The sequence below is a fragment of the Anastrepha obliqua genome, chromosome 4 (genome assembly GCF_027943255.1).
Source record: "Anastrepha obliqua isolate idAnaObli1 chromosome 4, idAnaObli1_1.0, whole genome shotgun sequence".
Classification (NCBI taxonomy): Eukaryota; Metazoa; Arthropoda; class Insecta; order Diptera; family Tephritidae; genus Anastrepha; species Anastrepha obliqua.
The window spans coordinates 99,156,253-99,177,137 of NC_072895.1; the positions used below are offsets into that span (position 1 = coordinate 99,156,253).

The 20,885-nt window shown below is 34.0% G+C and overlaps 1 protein-coding gene across 4 annotated transcripts in view; it reads right to left on the reverse strand.

Moving 5' to 3' along the window:
• LOC129243587 (putative fatty acyl-CoA reductase CG5065) overlaps positions 1–20,885 on the reverse strand; it is a 172,487-nt gene that overhangs the window by 58,679 nt on the left and 92,923 nt on the right. Inside the window, exons 1-2 of one of the 4 annotated variants that reach the window (XM_054880710.1) lie at positions 20,277–20,396; positions 19,300–19,540 (exon numbers count right to left, since the gene is read on the reverse strand). The exons of 1 other annotated variant lie outside the window; for it this stretch is intronic. The gene's annotated coding sequence lies outside the window, so the exon portion shown is untranslated. Of the gene's footprint in view, positions 1–19,299; positions 20,238–20,276; positions 20,397–20,885 lie in introns of those variants that run through there. 2 more of the 4 variants (XM_054880711.1, XM_054880712.1) reach the window with 2 other exon arrangements.

Sequence of the window (20,885 nt, forward strand, 5' to 3'; positions counted from 1 at the left end):
ATTTCTTTAAAATCGCTGAGAGATGGTCTGATATTGGCCACACCTATGCCCATTCAGTAGTATGGTGCAGAAGCTCGAACAAATACAATAGATGAGACAGAGCTTGAGGTGTTCAAAAGAAGTTTCTTTGCAGAGTTACGAAACGTTTCAAACTGCAGCAAAATTATGCACTATATGACACCAACTCCATAAGTGGTGTCAGCTGGCTGCTCAAGTCGACTGAATGCATACTAACGTACCAGCCCCGAATGTACGCGGTGCCATATCTGTCGGTAGAAGTACAGATAAGAACAGTCTATGATGTTGTTCTCATGAATTAAAAGTACTAAATCCTACTATAAATGATAGAACTGTTGTGTATGTCATCGAGATCTTCTAACGGCTACCCCATGCTTTTTAATCGTGGCTGGAGCATACGGCCTACCTAAGTACTTATATATCGACGGTGTTGAAGTCTATTCGGGAGAGGTAGGTGCTTTACTGGCGAGTCAACTAGTGGCTCGTTTTCGGAACCGCTACTTGCACATATAGGCCGAGGTTTGTCACTCCCGCAATATTTCCCATGCAATTGCCCAAAACTGAGAAGAATGCGCTCTGATTTCTTGGATACCACTTTTTCGATCATCCAAATAGTTTAGGTTCTACAGCTTCATTCGACGCTGTAATCGACTCGCGGCAAGAACGGAATAGGGAGGTGGATAGATGTAGAAAAATGTTTTTTCTGGCGTTTCATGACATGCAACTAGACTTTTCTTAAAGACCTCGTAATAGAACTGTCGGCTAACCATATCTAATCTTACCTAAGGAAACGTGTTGAAATCGGCCGCTTACTGATCACTAATCAGGGTAGCAGGAACGCGGCTAAAAATATTTTGTTTGATTCCAAGATGGAATCGGGAATCGTAGCAGGAGTTTTCTCTTTATCTACATATCTCCTTAAAATTGCGGAACACTGCTAGTGTATTTCAGGCAGAAGTCTTTGCGATCCTGCAGGCTGCAAAATGCTTAGGGATCTTGGGAGCAAGGGAGATATTATCATTTTTTCCGATAGTCAAGGCTCTGACGACTCCCTGGTGCAGAACCCAACTAGTAAACTGCTGTAAGGAGGAGATCAAATATCTTGGGTGTGAAGGTAACGTTTCTCTGATCTGGGTTCCAGGAAATAGAAGTATGGAGGGAAATGAAATTGCTGATGAGCTTGCCAGGAAGGGAACTAGTTGATCTAAGAGATCCCCTAAACGGCCATCGATTAAAGGCAGTTAAACGATTAAGGTCACTGGCTGCCCGTTTCTTCGACAGCATGGGGCAGTGTGCCAACCTAAATCGCATCAATCTTCTCCAATATATCAACGACTCTGGCTGGTTGTAGATAGCTGCCTGTTGCAGGTCTCATACTGATATCAAAACGGCAACTTAGGGAGTGCAAGAGCGGTACTTTAAAAATTTCGCCTACCTACCTAAGTAGATTTAGTCTCAAGTACATATCAAATTCCGGGACGTTTTGAGGCAGTGTCTACACATTTTTTTTCATTGAATCCATGCACTAAAAACTTATCACTTATGCTGTTAAGTCTATGACAACAGGAAAATAGATATTTTTGTACTCCAAAGACAGCTTGGCTGACAGATTGTCTAAGTAAACAAATATACGTACATGCATATAGGTATATACGTCTACAATTTTTCGCTTGATGAGCAGACTTTTATGTACGGATGTAATGTGGCGTGTGGGCTGCTTGACTGGGCTGCGGCTGCGGCTCGGCTGATGAGCCTCTACTTAAGTAGTGGACTACGGCTGTGGATATGACGGACATATGGCAGGTTTCGACATTGTGGTTAAGTATATGTATGTGTCTATGTATTCATATACGATTATATCCATATGCTTATGTTCATGCTAATGCAAGCATATGCATACATATATATGTATGTCTGTATGCATCCACATGGACGTGTCAATGACCAAAAAAGTGTTACTTGAACGTGATATGTTTGATAAACATTTTGATTTTTTTTATTATTATTTGTTGTTGCCATTCTCTTGGCTTTCTTCACATTCGTCTGCTGTGTGTCATTGATTGTGATTATTATTATTATTTTTATTATGCATGAAAGTGTCTCAGCGCATAGATGGACAGTGGCATTAATGGATACATGTGCATATGCATGCTTATGTGTGTGTGTATGTATATGTACGTGTACATTTTTTCATACATATATGCAGCCAACTAGACAGGCACTCAATAGCCATCTACTTAGTAGGCATAAACTATGACACTTTGAAAGCCTGCTTTAACTGCCAAACAATGAGCGCAGAGCAGCCATACTCGTAAGTCAACTAAAGAAAAGCGCATTGAGAATGGCCAGCTTTATTAGTTGAGGCGTGAAAATGTTTAAGAAATAATGAATGTATTTTAATGTTAATTTTCCATTAAGCTGCGTTGTTGTTGATGGGGAAGTAAACAACAAAAAAAAAAAAAACAAAAAAAAAACAAGAAAAAGAGAAGCAGCTAAAAATATAAATAAAACCAGAAAAGCGAAAGGGGCTGTATAAGTTGATGTATAAGTGAAAGAGAAAGAGAGAATGTGTAGACTGCCTACAGAGTGACCGCTCTGTGTGGCCATGACCCGGTGTGAGCGTGTGTTATGACCAAGTCAAAGTAATCGTCCATTAAATGGGTTAAATACATATTTTAAGACGGCAACTGAAATCGCGCAAAAGAAACGAGCAAATAAAAAACAAAAATTGAGAAATACACATACATACTTACACAATTGCACCACAAATATTATGACAATGTATTTTATGACCTCTTGTACGTATGCATGTGTGCGTCAATATGTACACATGCAATTCAAAGCGTCAGGTTGAGCTGATATTGAGGCATCGTGAATTTTTCATATCAAGATACGATCAGCACATCACTTTAATGCATAGTTTTTAGCAAAAATTGGAGGATTATCAATTGAAACCGTTTCTCTGCTTTAGCGTGAATTTCATGTAAATAAATGGTGCCCGAAAATGGCTATTACAGCAAATTATGAAATTTGGGAATTTTAGTGAGAAGGAATTGCATGATTATTTTTTCACATACAATAATAGCCCAGTTACACAGGTCTAGATAATTCAGGTTTTTTTTGTTTGATTTGACATGGCTTTAGATATATATATATAATTGGCGCGTACACTTCTGTTAGGTGTTTGGCCGAGCTCCTCCTCCTATTTGTGGTGTGCGTCTTGATGTTGTTCCACAAATGGAGGGACCTACAGTTTTAAGCCGACTCCGAACGGTAGATATTTTTATGAGGAGCTTTTTCATGGCAGAACTACACTCGGAGGTTTGCCAGTGCCTGCCAAGGGGCGACCGCTATTAGAAAAATCTTTTTTTTTTAATTTTGGTGTTTCACCGAGATTCGAACCGTCGTTCTCTCTGTGAATTCCGAATGGTAGTCACGCACCAACCCATTCGGCTACGGTGGCCGCTGTACGTCGCAAACGGCCGGAAATGTGGGCAAACAATTCTTGAATTTTACATGATGATGACGCGCCATCGCAATGTGCCCAAATTGTGCTGGATTATTTGACCAAACACCTAGTAAATACCAAAGTGCAAGCCCCGTATTCACCTGATATGGCCCCGTGTTTCACAAGCTGAAGTTACCACTTCGTGAAAGGAGATTTCAGTCGATAAAGGAGATCAAAGCGAATAGACTAAATGGGAAAAGCATCTGAAGTCCTGCAATTTCACCTCTGGTGTGAGCAAGCTCTGGTCAACCGTAAGGTCCCTGTCGAACCCGACGAAGCATTACGACAAGGCGGATATCACCTTCAACGGTCGTCCTTCGTCGGATCCGAAGAGATGCGCGAGCTACTTTAGCCGGCAATTTATTCTGCATCCTCCGGCCGACAGATCCAAACGTTGTGCTAGCAGACGGCTGCACGAACTGACACACAATAGTGCACCGCTTGGTTTCTCCAGCGACGAGGTTCAGGGAGCCATCAAACACATGAAACCATCCAAAGCCATTGGCAATGGTGGATTAAACATGCTGATGCTGAAAAAGCTGGGTCCACTGGGAGTAGAATTTCTCACCAAGGTCTTCAATCTGTCTATGGCCACTCTCATCATTCCTAATACGTGGAAATTAGGGAGAGTGGTCCCACTACTGTAGCCAGGGAAACCCCCCAACCAAGGGGAGTCTTATCGTCCGATGACTCTCCTTTCCCCAGTAGTGAAGCCTCTTGAGGCCCTTCTACTCCCACTCTTTACAGAACACCTGACCCCAGCCTCACACCAGCATGGTTTCCGAAGAGTGCACAGCACCGCCATGGCACTCACCGCCATTAACACCCAGGTAAACCGCGGACTCAACCAAAACCGCCCCAGCGAGAGGACTGTCTTAGTAGCGTTGGATTTAGAAAAGGCTTCCGACACAGTCAGCCACGCCACGCTACTAGATGACATTTTACAGTCAACACTCCTGCCAGGGCTGAAGAGGTGGACCGCGAACTACCTGAGTGGTCGTCACTCGTCGGTGATATTTCGAGATCAAACGTCTAAACAGAGAAAAATAAAGCAAGGAGTACCGCAGGGTGGTGTCCTTTCACCTTTGCTTTGTAATTTCTATATTTCGAAACTCCCCCAGCCACCAGAGGGAGTCTCCCTGGTCTCATACACCGACGACTGTACGATAATGGCGTCGGGCAATGACATTGATGGCCTATGCTCCAAAGTAAACGACTACCTCACCCGCCTTTTTCGCTTCCTCACTGCGAGAAACCTAAAACTTTCCCCCACTAAATCCACGGCGACCCTTTTCACCATCTGGACAAAGGAGGTCAAGCTGCAACTTCAGGGACACGTCGATGATACCCCAATTCCGACGGTTAACAACCCCAGAATATTGAGAGTCACCTTTGACAGCTTGATCTCCTTCTCAGCGCATACAACCGCTATTGCAACGAAAGAACAGAATCGCAACAAGGTCCTCAAGTCGCTCGCCGGCAGCACTTGGGGCAAAGACAAAGAAATGTTGCTGTCGATTTTCAAGGCAATAGGCCGACCGGTTCTTAACTATACGCAGTGGACGAAGCTCCAGACCTGCCAAAATACTGCAACCAGGACCGTGACAGGATGTCTTCTGGTGTCCCCTATACAACACCTGCATGACGAGGCTCATATGCTACCTGTGAAGGAGCATAACAATCTGCTCAGCAAGCAGTTTCTTATGTATCACCGTAGGCCTCACCCATGCGGACACCTGCTTGAGCCTGAGCCACCTCCCAGGCACATCAGGAAGCACTACCTAAATTACGTGGACGATATCCTAGACAAAACAGACAGACCACTCCAGGATCGGACAGTACATAGACAGGCCATAAACGACATTCATCGGGAGATGCTGTTATCGGAGTCTAAGTACCACCAATTGCAGACGAAGAGCTCCAACTTCCCCGAGAGTCCCGCTCAACCTTGGCACAATTACGTTCTGGATACTGTAGCAGGTTAAACTCGTACTTATCCAGAATTGGCCCCGATACACTAAACATATGCCCGGCATGTGAAGGCACCCCGCACGACACTAACCACTTTTTCACAAGCCCCTTCAAATTCACTCATCTAACACCTCTCTCCCTCTGTACCCAACCCGTCGAAGCAGCTAGTTTTCTGGGTCTACCATTAGATGAGCTAGACGAAGACGACCGATGATTACACTACACTGGCAGGGCAAAAGTACTGCTACAACAACAACAACAACATCAAAGCGAATGCGACGATGGAGCTGAAGGCCATCCCTTCGTCGGCCTATCAGGGATGCATGGACTGGGTTATATTTTGAAGGTGTTAAAATAAATTTGCCTGAAATTTATCTCTGTTTTGTTTTATTTAAACATCTGATCTCTCTGATCATAGGATAATTTTGTGCTCCATAAGTGTCCAGCAAGTCATGGTTTTAAGAAAGTTGGGGGTAAAAGCCCATGAAAATGTATGTCTGAAGTTTTTGTTGTTGTTTTATCACTCCTTTTCTCGAAAACGTGACATGTTTGAGACTTCAATCCATGTACTCTAAAATACTAAGAAATAAAGCTTCGGACTTACGTTATAAAAAGCCTCCGTACCAGTGCCAAGAAAAAAGTAAACCGCTTTGAATGAAATGGTGTTAATCTTTTGAGGTCTAGTGGTATATTCGAGTTGCAAATTATTAACTTACATTGAGTTAAGTTCTTCAAAATGGCTAGTCAGCGGTTTTCGGTTTGCTGATTAAAAATTTGCTGTCGGTTTTTTTAAAAATTAAAAATGACGTATTCAATAGTACGGATTCTTTGGAAGCCAAAATAGTATTAAACACGCAAAAATATACCGGCAACCAGTTGCATATAAAAACCAGCAAAAAGGTGCATACAAGTTGGTAAAACCTCTCAACAGGCGAACTAAGCAGACAGACATGACCGAAATCGAACAGCGGTCGATCAAAAAGCTTATTAAGATTTAACAGAGAAGCTATAAGAAAAATTATAAGGGTATTAATTGGTCATTTTTTGATAGGCAGCCACACTAAAAGGTTAGGACCCCGCACTTCGATTTCTGTAGAAGCTGTCTAAATACAGAAGAAGAAGAAACAGTCAGACACCTTTTAAGTGAGTGTGAAAGTTTAGCGACGAGGAGGCTCCGCACTCTTGACATGGCATTTTTAATTGATGTAGCTCGTTTGTTAAGGCTGTCGGGTGGTTTGAAAAGAAACCCACAGGGTAAGGATAAGTTCCAGTGGTATCACAATGGGCCTATGAAAGTTCTAAGTGTGTCATTGCGACAGCCATCAGCTGATGCTTTCAAATGCGCTGAGAGGCGCGCAACGAACTAAATGATGGTGAGTAAGTAAGTAGAAGGTTCTTGAGTTCCAGAAACTTTGAACCAAAAAAAAAAACATCGATATCACGGTCCGATTCTACATGCTGAAGATATGACGAAAAATCTAAAAAAAAATAAATTTTTCGACTGCATTTGTTTTCGAAATTGCCTTGCAAAAAATACTTTAGACTGAGGGATGTGTGCAGACTTTTTTCCAGTAAGTTGGCACGGTCTAATGTGCATATTTGTCAATTATTTTCAGCAGCTCATACAAATTGTGATGATACAAGAAGGGAATATTAGACGGACTTGATCTTAAGCAACATAGTTTCTATGTTGACCACAAATACCTATTTTTTCGCTCAGACAATCTGCATTCTTTCCTTTCATGCTCTTAATTTGTTGACAAATCCAATCAGCCCTTGCAGTCTGCACTAAACTGCTCAGCCTTCCTATATGTGAGACCCCAAAAAATTTAAAGCGCACATCATTTGCCCAGGAAGCATTTACTATACCTCTCATACCTCCCAGCGATGTGGTTCATAACCAAACCTACCATTAGTAGTCCCATGGGGAATCATATGCTTGTTTTTTAACTGTCAAGCAGAGATGTGGACTAGTCGAGATATTATTACAAAAATTGTGTTTACTATTAATTGCAGGCTTCAAATACTATGACTGTGCCTCCCGTAATTTATCGAGTCTCAAATGGTCCGCCAACTAACTTTGAAATATTCAAACCGGGTTGTTGTCGACCGACAAGTTAACTGGTTTAATTTTTAGGCTAAATAAACCGTAAAGCGGAAGTAGGTCGACTCATTTTTCGTCTTTCTTTTTTCCGAAAAAAAAACAAGTAAGGAAAAAAAAAATTATAAATGTTTCAAATTATCGCTTACGCGGCTCAAGACGTCAGTGTGTCGAACTGAATGAATGCTTAGTTGAGTGGTCGACTGGAGCGACAAACTGGTTAGTGTGCTGCGGTTGCTTGCTTAACCGCCTGGCGGCACTAGAACGTATGACGAAAGAGAACAAACGTGTTGGGAAATGGGGGAAACGAAAAGTGGGCGCTTGCGTACAGAAGAAAGTCTCCGCGGTTAGCGAAGTAAGAAGTATACATATTTACATGTGTATGTATGTTTAAAAATTTGAAAGCACGCACGCATTCGCATAACTCCACGCCTGGCAAACGAGCCACACCAGTACATAAATGGGGCTACACACACGCATGCGCAAACGCTGATTTCAAAGGCTTAAATGACGACGCCGATGACGAAGACGACGCCGACGACGACACATTTATGCCTTAACGTCTTGGCCCATTAACAAAAGCCGCTATAGCCAACAGGTGGAAGTGGGTCATACATGTACACAAACACATACACATACATGTACACATGTAGTAACACTTCCATACTTACACCCATATTTTTATGGCTTACAAGTTTTCAAAAGCATTAAAATTTTTAAATTTTTCATTTTTCATTTTTAAAATTTTCGTGTGTTTGTATGTGTTTACTTGTGTCTTCGCGCATCATTGCCTGATTTGTTGCTGTCAAAGTTGAGCTGTTGAGGTTGTCGGTTGATTGGCTCTCGTTTAGTTGAGCGATCGGTGCATCATTTGATAGCTCGTCCATTGTGGACTGTTGATGAATGATTATTACGTGTTGCTGTTTTGTACGTTTCTGTGCGATTAACTGAGTCTGCTTCTGCTAAGCGCCACACACAGATAATTCATTTCAGTAACAGTCGACAGGTAACAGTTAAAAGTACGAGTACAAATATGAGATGTGAAGCTTTAGAGATAAGGCAATATTGAGTTTTTTGATGAAAATACTATTGCATTATAAAGTAACGCGGGAATTTCTGAAGAAAAATTTAATTCATAATATCCAAAATAGTAACTGGGAAATATTTTCTGTCACATTTATATTAAAAGAGTATAGATTTTTCAGAAATTTGTGCAAGAATTAATATTTCCCTAAATAAACAAAATTATGTATCTGAAGCTATACCCAAATATATAAATTTTTTTTATAAAAAATTTAAAATGCATTTTTTTTGTAACTAAAAAGTTTTTATGTTTTAAGGTTTTGTATTTTTCTTCAATATTTTCGAAAATAAAAGATATTTCTAACTTTTTGGAAAATTTACACTTACGCACACATATTTTTTTTAATAAAAAATGAAAAAATTGTCAATGATGTTTTTTTTTAATTCAAAAACGTTTATGTTTTAATGTTTATCATAAATATTATTTTTGCAATTTTTCACAAAATAAGATTTTGTACCTTTTGAAAGATATTCACATAGATTTATCTAATTTTTTTTCTAATAAACCACTGATTTTTATTGAAATCAAAAGTTGCATGCTTTAATTTTTTTTTTTTAATTTTTTTTTTGTTTACTTCAATCTTCTGGAATATATTAAAACAAAACTTACAATTTTTGATGTTATACAAAAATTAAGCAAACTTTGTAATAAAACGTGTTTGAGTGTTTACTTTATCAATTTTTAAAATTCTCGCCAATTTTCAAAACTTTTGAAAGTTTTTCATTAATTTTTATAATTTTCACTTTTTTACCAATTTTAAAGTTTTAAACTGTTGGTTAGTAAATTAATTAGTAAAATTCTTCTTTTCATTAATTTTTATCAATTTAAAGTTTTTTGATCAATTCTCCAAATTTTAAGTTCTTTATAAAATTTTGGAATTTTTTTAATTTTCAAATTCTTTTTTTTTCAAAATTTAAGTTTTTTTGTATAATTTTCAAAATTTTATAGTTTTTCATTAACTTTTATGGTGTTTCGTTGTGTGTTTTTTTTTGACTAATTATTAAAAGTTTTAGTTTTTCCTTAGTTTTTATGTTTCTATAATTTTTTTTTAATTTTCAAACTCTATTTTTTTTCAAATTTTAAGTTTTATAATTTATAAGTTTTTATAATTTTTTTTTAATTTTCAAATTCTATTTTTTTCAAATTTTAAGTTTTTCTTGACTAATTTTCAAAATCCTTAAGTTTTTCATTAGTTTTTTACTTTTGGTGAACTTTCAATTTTTTTTTTTTTTTGACTAATTTTCAAACTTTTAAAGTTTTAAATTAAGTTTTAGAACTTTTACTAATTCTCAAATTTTAAGTTTATTTTTTTTTTACTAATCTAACTAAAAACTTACTAAACCGTTAGTAAACTACTTTAGAATTCTCATAATTTTAAAGTTTTTCATTAATTTTTATCAAATCGAAGTTTTTTCACTAATTCTCAAAATTTTAAGTTCTTCAAATTTTAAGTTTTATAATTTATAAGTTTTTATAATTTTTTTTTTAATTTTCAAATTCTATTTTTTTCAAATTTTAAGTTTTTCTTGACTAATTTTCAAAATCCTTAAGTTTTTCATTAGATTTTTACTTTTGGTGAACTTTCAATTTTTTTTTTATTTTTGACTAATTTTCAAACTTTTAAAGTTTTAAATTAAGTTTTAGAACTTTTACTAATTCTCAAATTTTAAGTTTATTTTTTTTTACTAATCTAACTAAAAACTTACTAAACTGTTAGTAAACTACTTTAGAATTCTCATAATTTTAAAGTTTTTCATTGATTTTTATCAAATCGAAGTTTTTTCACTAATTCTCAAAATTTTAAGTTCTTCATGAACTTTAATTTTTTTTTTTAATTTTCAAAATTTGAATTTAATTTAAATTGTATTTTTTTTACTAATTCTCAAAATTTATAATTATTATGATTTTTAAGAATTTTCAAAATTTAAGTTTTTTTATCTAATTTTCTTTAAAGTTTTTCATTATTTTAAAAATTTGTATTTATTTAAAAAAAATTTTGTGTTGACTAATTCTCAAAAATTTAAAGTTTTTGATGAATTTTTATAATTTTTATTAATTTTCAAATTTTTTTTACTAATGATCAAAATTTTAAAGTATTTCATAATTATTAAAAATTTTATGAATCTTCAAATTTTAAGGTTTTTTTTAGTACTCAAAATTTTAAAGTTTTTCATTAAGTTTTATAATTTGATTAATTTTAAAATTTTAAGTTTTTTTTGCTAATTCTCAAAATTTCAAAGTTTAACTGAACTTTTATAACTTTTATCAATTTTCAAATTTTAAGTTTTTTATTATTGTAGTTCTCAAAATTTTAATTTTTTCATTAATTTTTATGAAGTTTCAAAATTTTTTTTTATTAGTTTTTATAATTTTTATAATTTTGATTAATTTTCAAATTCAATTTTTTACTAATTCTCAAAATTTATAATTATTATAATTTTTAAGAATTTTCAAAATTTAAGTTTTTTTTATCTAATTTTAAAAATTTTAAAGTTTTTCATTATTTTAAAAATTTGTATTTATTTAAAAAAAATTTTGTGTTGACTAATTCTCAAAAATTTAAAGTTTTTGATTAATTTTTATAAGTTTTATTAATTTTCAAATTTTTTTTCTTATGCTCAAAATTTTAAAGTTTTCCATTAATTTTTATAACTTTTATCAATTTTCAAATTTTAATTTTTTTTATTAGTTCTGAAAATTTTAAAGTTTTTCATTAATTTTTATCAATTTTGAAATTTTAAATTTTTTTGACTAATTTTCAAAATTTTAGAGTTTTTCTTTAAGTCTTAGTATTTTTACTAATTTTGAAATTTTAAGTTGTTTCTAACTAATTTTCAAAATTTTAATGTTTTCTTTAATTTTTAGAGTTTTTATTAATTTTAAAATTTTAATTTTTTATTATATCTCAAAATTTTAAAGTTTTCCATAATTATTATAATTTTTATGAATTTTCAAATTTTAAGTTTTTTTATCTATTTTTGAGAAGAAAAGTTTTTCATTAATTTTAATAATTTTTATTATAGCATACATACGTGCATACATATTTTGAATAACTGCTCATATCATCTACATATAAATCATTTTAAAAAAGTGGCATCAAAATATCTTAAATTTCATTGGACACGCTATCTCCCCGACTCCCTCAAAAGGCACTTTACTGCTCAATCATTACGCGACTCCAAGATTGCATAACCATGAACAAGTTTATATGCATGTAGGTATGTATGAATGTGTGTGTGTGTGTTATGAACTCTGCGAGCACTCCTTTGTTTACCGATATAGCAAAAGAAAAAAGTCACACGCGCTTTTCACTGTAGCTGATTTTATTTTAACAAAATCCCATGCGCATGCGCAATCTGTAGTTTTTATGTATGCAAACATGCACACACACACATATGTACATATGTACACAAGTGTATACACATGTTGAGTTAATGTCGAGTGATGCTTTTGTTGTTTTTTTGTGTTTTTTTTTTTTTTTGTGCAAAAAAATATGTTTTATTTGTGCGAGAGTTCCGTTCCGTTCGATGTGTAAATTCCAATAACAAATGCAACAAAGATGTGCTAAGAATACTATTTATTTAGTCTCCAATCATTTGTAGGATTTTTAATTCACGAATCACTCTTACACTTGAATCTCAGACTGGGCGGGAAAGTTTCATTGAAATCGTAGTGGAATTTAAGTGAAATTGTTGGTTGAATATTTACAAATACAAATATATGGAAGTTTTGCACATACATACATACACTTTGCATATATACATAGATTATGTGCGCTTGTAACCTTGAACGATTTCGCTTACCTCTGGGCCTCATTTTATAGTTAGCACGTCGAAATGTGTGTGTGTGTGTGTTTATGTATGCATGTGTCGGTGGACCATTGATTGTGATTCATTAACAAGTTGGTAAGTTTTTGGCTTATCAGAGGATGCCATTTCGGCTGTTTGAACAACATTTTTTAGTGTAATGGAAGACAATATTCAATACGGCATTATACAAGGTGGCGCAAAGTTAATCATCCCATTTGGTTTTTGAATAATTTTTTCACTAAATGAATAAAAGCAAAGGAATAATAATTTTGTGTAATGGAAATCTTTATTTTTACCTTTGCGCGTTCCATTGTTTGTCTGTTTAAATACTCCAACTGTTTAGTTCACAAGTGTCAAATATGCTTGACATACAACGTCATTTCCAAAAAAATAAATCTTTCGATAGGGTGATTAATTTTGAGCCACTTTTTATTTCGTGTCATAAAAAATCTTCCTAACATTATTTTGGAAAAATTAGTTTTCTCGAGAATAATTTTTCTGATAATCGATTCTTAATAGGTGATAGACTCCAAAACTATAAATCTTTCGATAGGGAGATTAATTTTGCGCCACTTTTTATTTCGTGTCATAAAAATTCTTCCAAAAATTATTTTGGAAAAATTAGTTTTCTCGAGAATAATTTTTCTGATAATCGATTCCTAATAGGTAATAGACTCCAAAACTATAAATCTTTCGACAGGGTGATTAATTTTGAGCCACTTTTTGTTTCATGTCATAAAAAATTTCTTTCAAAAATTATTTTGCAAAAATTTATTTTCCAGATAATAATTTTTTTGATAATATATTCTTTCCTTTTTGACTGAAATAATAAATAATTGCTAAATTTTATCATCTTCTCTTTAATGTTTACCTTCTTTCTAATTTTTAACATTTTTTATATTAAACATTTTTTTAATTTTAAAATTTTTTGTAATTTTCATATTTTTTCAATTTTTACCTTTTTTAATTTTAAACTTTTTTTAATTTTTAACTTTTTCTTCATTTTCAACTTTTTTAATTTTTAACTTTTTAAATATATTCTTTGATTTTAATTTTTTTAATTTTTTTTTTATTTTAAACCTTTTTCTAATTTTTAATTTTTTTAGTTAATAATTTTTTCTTAATTTCTCCCTTTTTAATTTTAAAGTTCGTTTAAATTTAACGTTTTCTTAATTTTAAATTTTTTAATTTTGAGTTTTTTGTTATTGTTGCTGTTGTTGTTGTTGAAGTGGTTGAGTATTTCGACTGAAATAATCCTAAATAGTGACCAGCACCGTTTTACTACCACCGTCCTCGTGTGATGATGTCTTTTTTTTTTTGTTTAAAGTCAGATCCATTTAATGAGGTCCAAGTATAGCAGCAAATTCTTTATCCCGATGTCTGAGGTCTCATTAATTTGCTGCAGGAAAGGCTTACCAAAGGAGCGGAGTCGTGCCCTAGCTAGCCCTGGACATGCACATAAGCAGTGGAAAAGACTTTCCTTCACCACCTCCGCTTGACAGCTTCTGCAGATGGGATTGAAGGGGAGGTTGAGTCTGGCTGCATGATCGTCTACCTTCCAGTTACCTGTAAAGGTTGTAGTGAAACGTAAGAAGCTTGAGCGAGAGCATCCTAACAGGTAATTTGTCCTTTGGATTTTGTACGACGACCATGTTTTTCTTGTTGTAGTGCATATAGTTAATTGCTTCCATCTTTTTTCGGCTACAGCATGATAGTGTGCAGAGCGGTGGAGACTGCCACCGCCTCTGCTATGTCTAGTGTCGAATATTTTCTTGCTAGCTCATCTGCTATCTCATTACCCTGTATGTTCCTATGACCGGGAACCCATATCAGAGTAATTTTAAGCTAATGACTAAGTAATTCCAGTTCCTCTCTACACTGTAAGAGTACTTTGGATGAAATGGAGTTGGAGTCTAAGGCCTTGATAGCTGCTTGACTGTCTGAGAATATAGCTACTCTTGCACCAACTTCCTTGTAGAGTTTTAAGGATTTGCATGCTTCTTTGATCGCTACGAGTTCTGTCTGGAACACGCTGGCATAGTCAGGAAGTCGGATTGACTGAGATTGATTGAGTGGCTCCGAACATCATCACAGTTCATCTTAAAACCGTCAGTATAGATTTCAATATCATATTTTCCAATCACCTTCCCTTTGCTCCATTCGGCTCTCGGTGGAACACGATTAATTCTTAATTTTTTTAAATTCATTACTTTTTTAATTTTTATCTTTTTAATTCTATACTTTTTTTATTAAAATGTTTTTTTTTTATTTTTAACTTTTTTAATTCATAAATTTTTTTAATTTTAAAAGTTTTTAATTTTTAACTTTTTTTTAATTTTAACTTATTTTTAATTTTTAACTTTTTTAATCCTTAAATTTTTTTAAATTCATTAATTTCTTTAATTGACACCTTTTTTAAGTCTAAAGTTTTTTTATTAAATGTTTTTTTTTTTAACTCTTTCTAATATACTTCATACATTTTTTTAATTTTCAAATTTTTTAATTTTTAACTTTTTTTTAATTTTAACTTCTTTTTAATTTTTACCTTTTTTAATTCTTAAATTTTTTTAAATTCATTACTTCCTTTAATTTACACCATTTTCTAATTTTTTTTTAATTTACAACTTTGTTTAATTTTAAACCTTCTTTAATTAATTTTTTTTTAATTTTAAATTTTTTTTAATTTTTACTTTTTTTAATTTTTATCTTTCTTGATTTTAAACTTCTTTTCATTTATACCATTTTCTAAACTTTTTTAAATTTAAAACTTTTTGAATTTCAAACTTTTTTTTATTTTTACCTTTTTGTAATTTTTTTAAATTTTAACATTTTTTAATTTTATAATAACTTATTTTTAATTTTTACCTTTACTTAATTCTTAAATTTTTTAAATTCATTACTTTTTTCATTTTTTTATACCATTTATATATTACAATTTTCTAATTTTTTTAAATTTAAAACTTTGTTTAATTTTAAACTTTCTTTAAGTAATTTTTTTTCCAATTTTTAACTTTTTTTAGATTTTACTTTTGAATTTTAGTTTACTTTTAATTTTTATTCTTTAATTTTTATCTTTCTTAATTTTAAACTTCTTTTAAGTTATACCGTTTTCGAAATTTTTTTAAATTTAAAACTCTTTACATTTTAAATTTTTTTTATTTTTACCTTTTTTTAAATTTTTTTAAATTTTAACATTCTTTAATTCATAACTTTATTTTAATTTGAAACTTTTTTAATTTGTTTTTTTTTTTTTAATTTTAAACTTTTTGACCTTTTTCTTAAGTTTCAACTTTTTTAATTATTAACTTTTTTCAATTTTCAGCTTTTTTGATTTATAATCTTTTTTAACTCTTATTTTTTTGAACTGTTTTTTTTTTTTACTTTTAGATTTCTTAAATTATTTACTTGTTTTTCAATTCCTAAATTTTTGAATTAATCAATTAATCCAGCTCAAAACTATGCGAGCAACTTCACAGAAACCTAATTTTTCGCTTTTTATGTATTTCAAAATATTTGGTATCACTAATTAATTTTTCAATCTATATTTCGAGCTCAAGGCTGTGTGGGAATTTGTAAATATGATAGCAATGCGTTGCTTAATTGTTCATCTGTTTTCATAAATTGATATCAAACTAATTTATTCCGAGCCTTGAACTCGATATATCTTGTAATTTATATATTTTTCGCGCATATTTGATTTGCATAGTTCGCTTTTAGCAGATGCGCGTGCATGTGTGAGTGCATACCCAGATACCAATGTAATCTTCTAATAATGGATATTTTTTCTTTCCACGTTTTTTCAATTATATTTATAGCTATTTTTTCTTCTCTTGCATTTTCTTGAATTTTTTAAAGACTTATGGTAAGCTGAGAGTCACCCGACTTGCGTTGTGTTGCATCAAAAATTAATATTTGTGGAGATAGACGCAAAATGTAGATGATCAAAATGTGCATGTTATGTATGGTACTATGCATGTGTGAATTTCATAATTCCCATTCAATTTTTACTAATTTATTAATTTAAAACAACGTTTGTAGCAACCAAAAGGAAAAAAATAAATGCGTACCGCAGCATCGAAAAGGTGGTTTCGATTGAATAAGCCAAGCCGGTCTCAGCCAGTTCCGCCATAAACGATAGTATCTGAATATTTTGAAAAGTTGTGATTGTTATTAAAAAAACATATAAATTATAGATTTCCCCAAATTTTCTTCTTAATTCCACGTTTTTTATTAGAGTTTATAGAGACATTTTTGGCATGCAGTTTTATAGTGCAATAAATTTTAGTCTTGCAATGTCTAAGTGTTCATGTGAATATTTTAATAAATTTTGAATATTTTTCTTGCTTTTTACGTCTTCAATTTTTGTTTGTTTTTTTTTTGTAAAAGTACCATATAAATCCTAAGTTCTAACTTTGTATAAAAATCACAAAAATTCCACAAACTTTTCTTCTTAATTCCACGTTATTATTATTTTTTATTCGAATTTTCAAAGAAATTTTTGGCATGCAATTTTATAGTTCATTAAATTTTAGTTTTACAAACCCAAGTTTTAAGTAGTTCAAAATTCGCTTTGATTTAAAAAAAAATTCTCACTGAGGTATTGCGCATTTGCATCCATATAAAAGAAAAATGTCGTTCACTGGCGAGAAAATGCGCAACATCTTCCAGAAAAGAAATTATAAAAATCAACGGAATTTTTAGGAACTTAAAACTTGCACTTTATTAAACTAAAATGTATTAGGCTATGAAACTGCATAACGAACAGTTTTCTAGAAATTCGATTTAAAAACCATGGAATTCGGATGAAAAGCTTATGGAATTTTTCTTATTTTTTTATCTTCGAATTTTGGTTTAATATGGCTTTCGTTAGACACTGAGCTCTATTAATATATTATAAAAAATAATGAACACTTAAAAAACAAAACAACATTAGCATGAACTGGTAAAAATATGCAGGCGCTATATTTTTGCCGCTTGGTGGGTGACTCGTTGGCCGTCTGTCTTTTACAAATACGAATTTTTCCAATTTCATTTATTTGTGTGGAATGTGGGGAACCACTTCTCTAAGTGCAGTTGAAATGCAGAAATCGGTTACACTCCCCAAAAGATATGAGTTTTATTTCAAAGTGATTGCTCGCAGTGAGCTAGAAGAGGTTTGATATTTTGCTGATTTCTTGCAGGCTCAGGACTAGCGAGGTGAAGAAACATTAGCAGCTGCACCACATCGAAACTCATGTCGCCAGTGTGGGCATGTGATGCTTGCGGAGCTCATCAAGCCGAGCTCGTCAGACATTTTTATTTTTTTCCATTAAAAGCGGGTACTATGCTCAGTAATCGCTGAGAGTTTCATAGTAAGACTCCATTGACTTTTCAAATTATATGCAAATACAGCGAGCCAGCGGGAGGTGCCGAGTATCTGCTTACTAAAATACGTAGCGACGTCTAAATCGGTTTGCAAATGGACGTTCGCTGGAGCAATGATTTTTTCACGGTTCGCCGTACATATTTGAATATAATTCGAAAACTTAATGAAATTCCAAAAACGGTAACAATTTCAATCAAAAAACTTAGGTGACTCACGAGATGCCGTAAGTGCATCATTGTCTTTTAAAGAAGTTTTAAAGTTTTTTAGCCGTTACATAGTTAGAGGACTTGAAACCACAATCAATTTTTTTAGCTGTGTGAAAATTCATAATATGGTTTCTGTGGCACCTTAGTTTAGGTTAGGTTAGGTTACGGTGTAACGGCGTAAAGGGGCCCACTTAGGCTCGGGGGCCCATTGTGATAGCACTAGTTCGAGCTCGAGTTCCCACTCTAATTCCCAATGTGCCAAAATCACTTCGTCTCTCTAATAAACTATGAAAAGCTGTTAGAGGCTGCAGATTCTAAGTCTGGCAGAGGTTCAAAGAGCTAAGAGTTTACAAGCGATTTGTCGCGTTCTGGCCATAGCGAGATAGAAGCAGAGGAAACGTACAACGCTCTCCACCTCCTCCTCGTTCCTGCAGCTGCGACAGAAGTCAGGTAAGCCCCATACGCGTCCTATGTGTCCTATGTGCACCGCTGTGCTAACTGGAGGACGGGCTAATTTGATGAGGGATCTAGTTCTGTGCTTATTCCCACTATGGATACCTGCCTGGTTACCTCACAACGACATGGGCTCCACACCCTATCTACTGTTGGCTTGCGCGTTGTATACCGATCTCAACCAGAACTTGCTTGAGAATAAAGGGATGCCCACTGGAGCCGAATTGACTGATTTAAGTTTTTTATAGAATATAAAATTATGTTTTTTTTCGTACTATCATTCTACGATGCCCGCCGTAGCCGAATGAGTTGGTGCTAACATTCGTAAGTGCGCAGGTTCGAATATCCAGGCATGAAAGACCAAATGATAGAAACAGTTTTTTTTCTAATAGCGCTCGCCGCTCAACAGACAATGGCAAATGTCCGAATGAAATTCTGTTATGACGAAGCTCCTCAGTGAAAACCACGGCGGCTTAAAACTGTACGTCCCTACGTTTGGAAAACAACTGCAAGAAGCGCAGTAAAAATGGAAGGAGGAGATCGGCCAAACGCACAATAAAGTGTGTAAGCGACCAAATACCTAATAAAGTATTTTGATTAAAATTTTTTAAAATCAGACTACTCAGGGTTTTCTAAACAGGGTATACGTTTGTACGTCTCTCTACTTGTTTACTTTACTTTACTTTTATCAATACCATTTTAAATGTTAAATGGAAAATCCGAACATATTTTATAACAAACTGAAAAACAAAACAAACGTCTATAAAATCTCTTGCAAACTCACTTTCTATCAACAGCAGTTATTCCAGTATGCAGATTCGTGTGTGGATACATGAATATTCCCCGTGTTATTAAAATTTATTTTACGAAATTTTTCTTTCTCCGTTGCTTCTGCTTCCTTTCGTTTTTTTTGTTTGTTTTTTTTTTTTGTACTATTTTGCCACACACTTTGGAGTCAATACAAATTCTTTAATAATCAGGTAACTTTGTAATTGGGTCAGCGGCCTTGTATAACTTTTCGTTTTCTGTTGAAAAAAATCGTTAAGAAATAACACCATTTCACCATTTTATTGACGATTTATAAATATGTATATATCTTTTAATAAATACATACATATATGTATACCTGCATGCTTTCTTTGAGTAGTTAAAAACACGTCCGTTTTCGAGTTCACGTTTCGCGCAATTCAAAAGCTCAAACTCTTCTTTACTTGGTTTACGCCTTACTTCTCAGATTCTTTCACGAATATCGAAGAAGCTACAATTCTTTTCATTGGTCACTTAAAATTTCTCCGTTAATTTCACTTTCTCGCACAAAGCGAACAACGCAACCGCCTCACGCACACAAACCCAGACGCTACGCGTTCAGCCAACGCACAAAAAGCACATCAACATCGGCTGCGGCAAAAATGTTGGTAGCAGCAATCAAAAAAATAAACCAAAAGCCGCGTATCGACGGTATCAGTATGAAAAGTATTGCTGGTGTTTGGTGTCTTTTTTGTTTTTTGGCTTTCTTATGAAACGAATAATTGAAACCCACGGCGGACAAACGATCGAACGATCGGTGAGTGAGTGAAGCGTTCGATAAGTCTGCTCGCTGCTGAATGTTAAGCGCCAGCCACTGCGCAGGCGTGGAAACCGCAGGTTCCAGACTGTGCAACAGGCCGCGTTAGGCTGAAAATAAAATAGAAAACAGAAAAAAAACGTTTTCGCATTCGATAATCACTTTTGCGAATTTTTTATTTTTTTTTTTCTTCGTACTTGCACACTTGAACACTATAATTTGACTGCGTTCGCCGATTTTTTCGCGTTAGTCTACACTGCCGGATGACGAGATGGCGTTTGTGACAATAAATGTGGCCAGACGTGAAGCCGTTCGAAATTGAACTAAAGCGCTGACGAAGAAGTGAAAGATTTTTATGTCAAGGTACGAAAGATAGTGCGCGAGCATATGGCGTACAATTAACGTCCCACTGACTCCTCAACAACTATAGCAAAGCGACAGACATTCGATCCATAGCAAAGAGAAAACACGTACATGCAAAAAGGCGCGCGCGGGTGGCCAACGGACAAACGAGCGAGTGAATGAGAGATGAGGCGGACGACAAATCGACTGCCCAATAGTGTGACCGCACAAACGACAAGCAGGCCAATAGCCCAAAAGCACAGACACACAAACACTCGCCTTGCTATTTCACCACCTCCCAACGCCACTGCGACCGCTGGCCGCTATGCGCTGTCCGCTGTACGCCCAAGAAAGAAACTACATAAAAGTACATAGTAAAAGAGTCGATCACTTAAGCTTCAGCACGAGCACCTGCTCAAGCGAAGCGTCTCGCTAAGAAAAGATGCACATACAAATGTACGTAT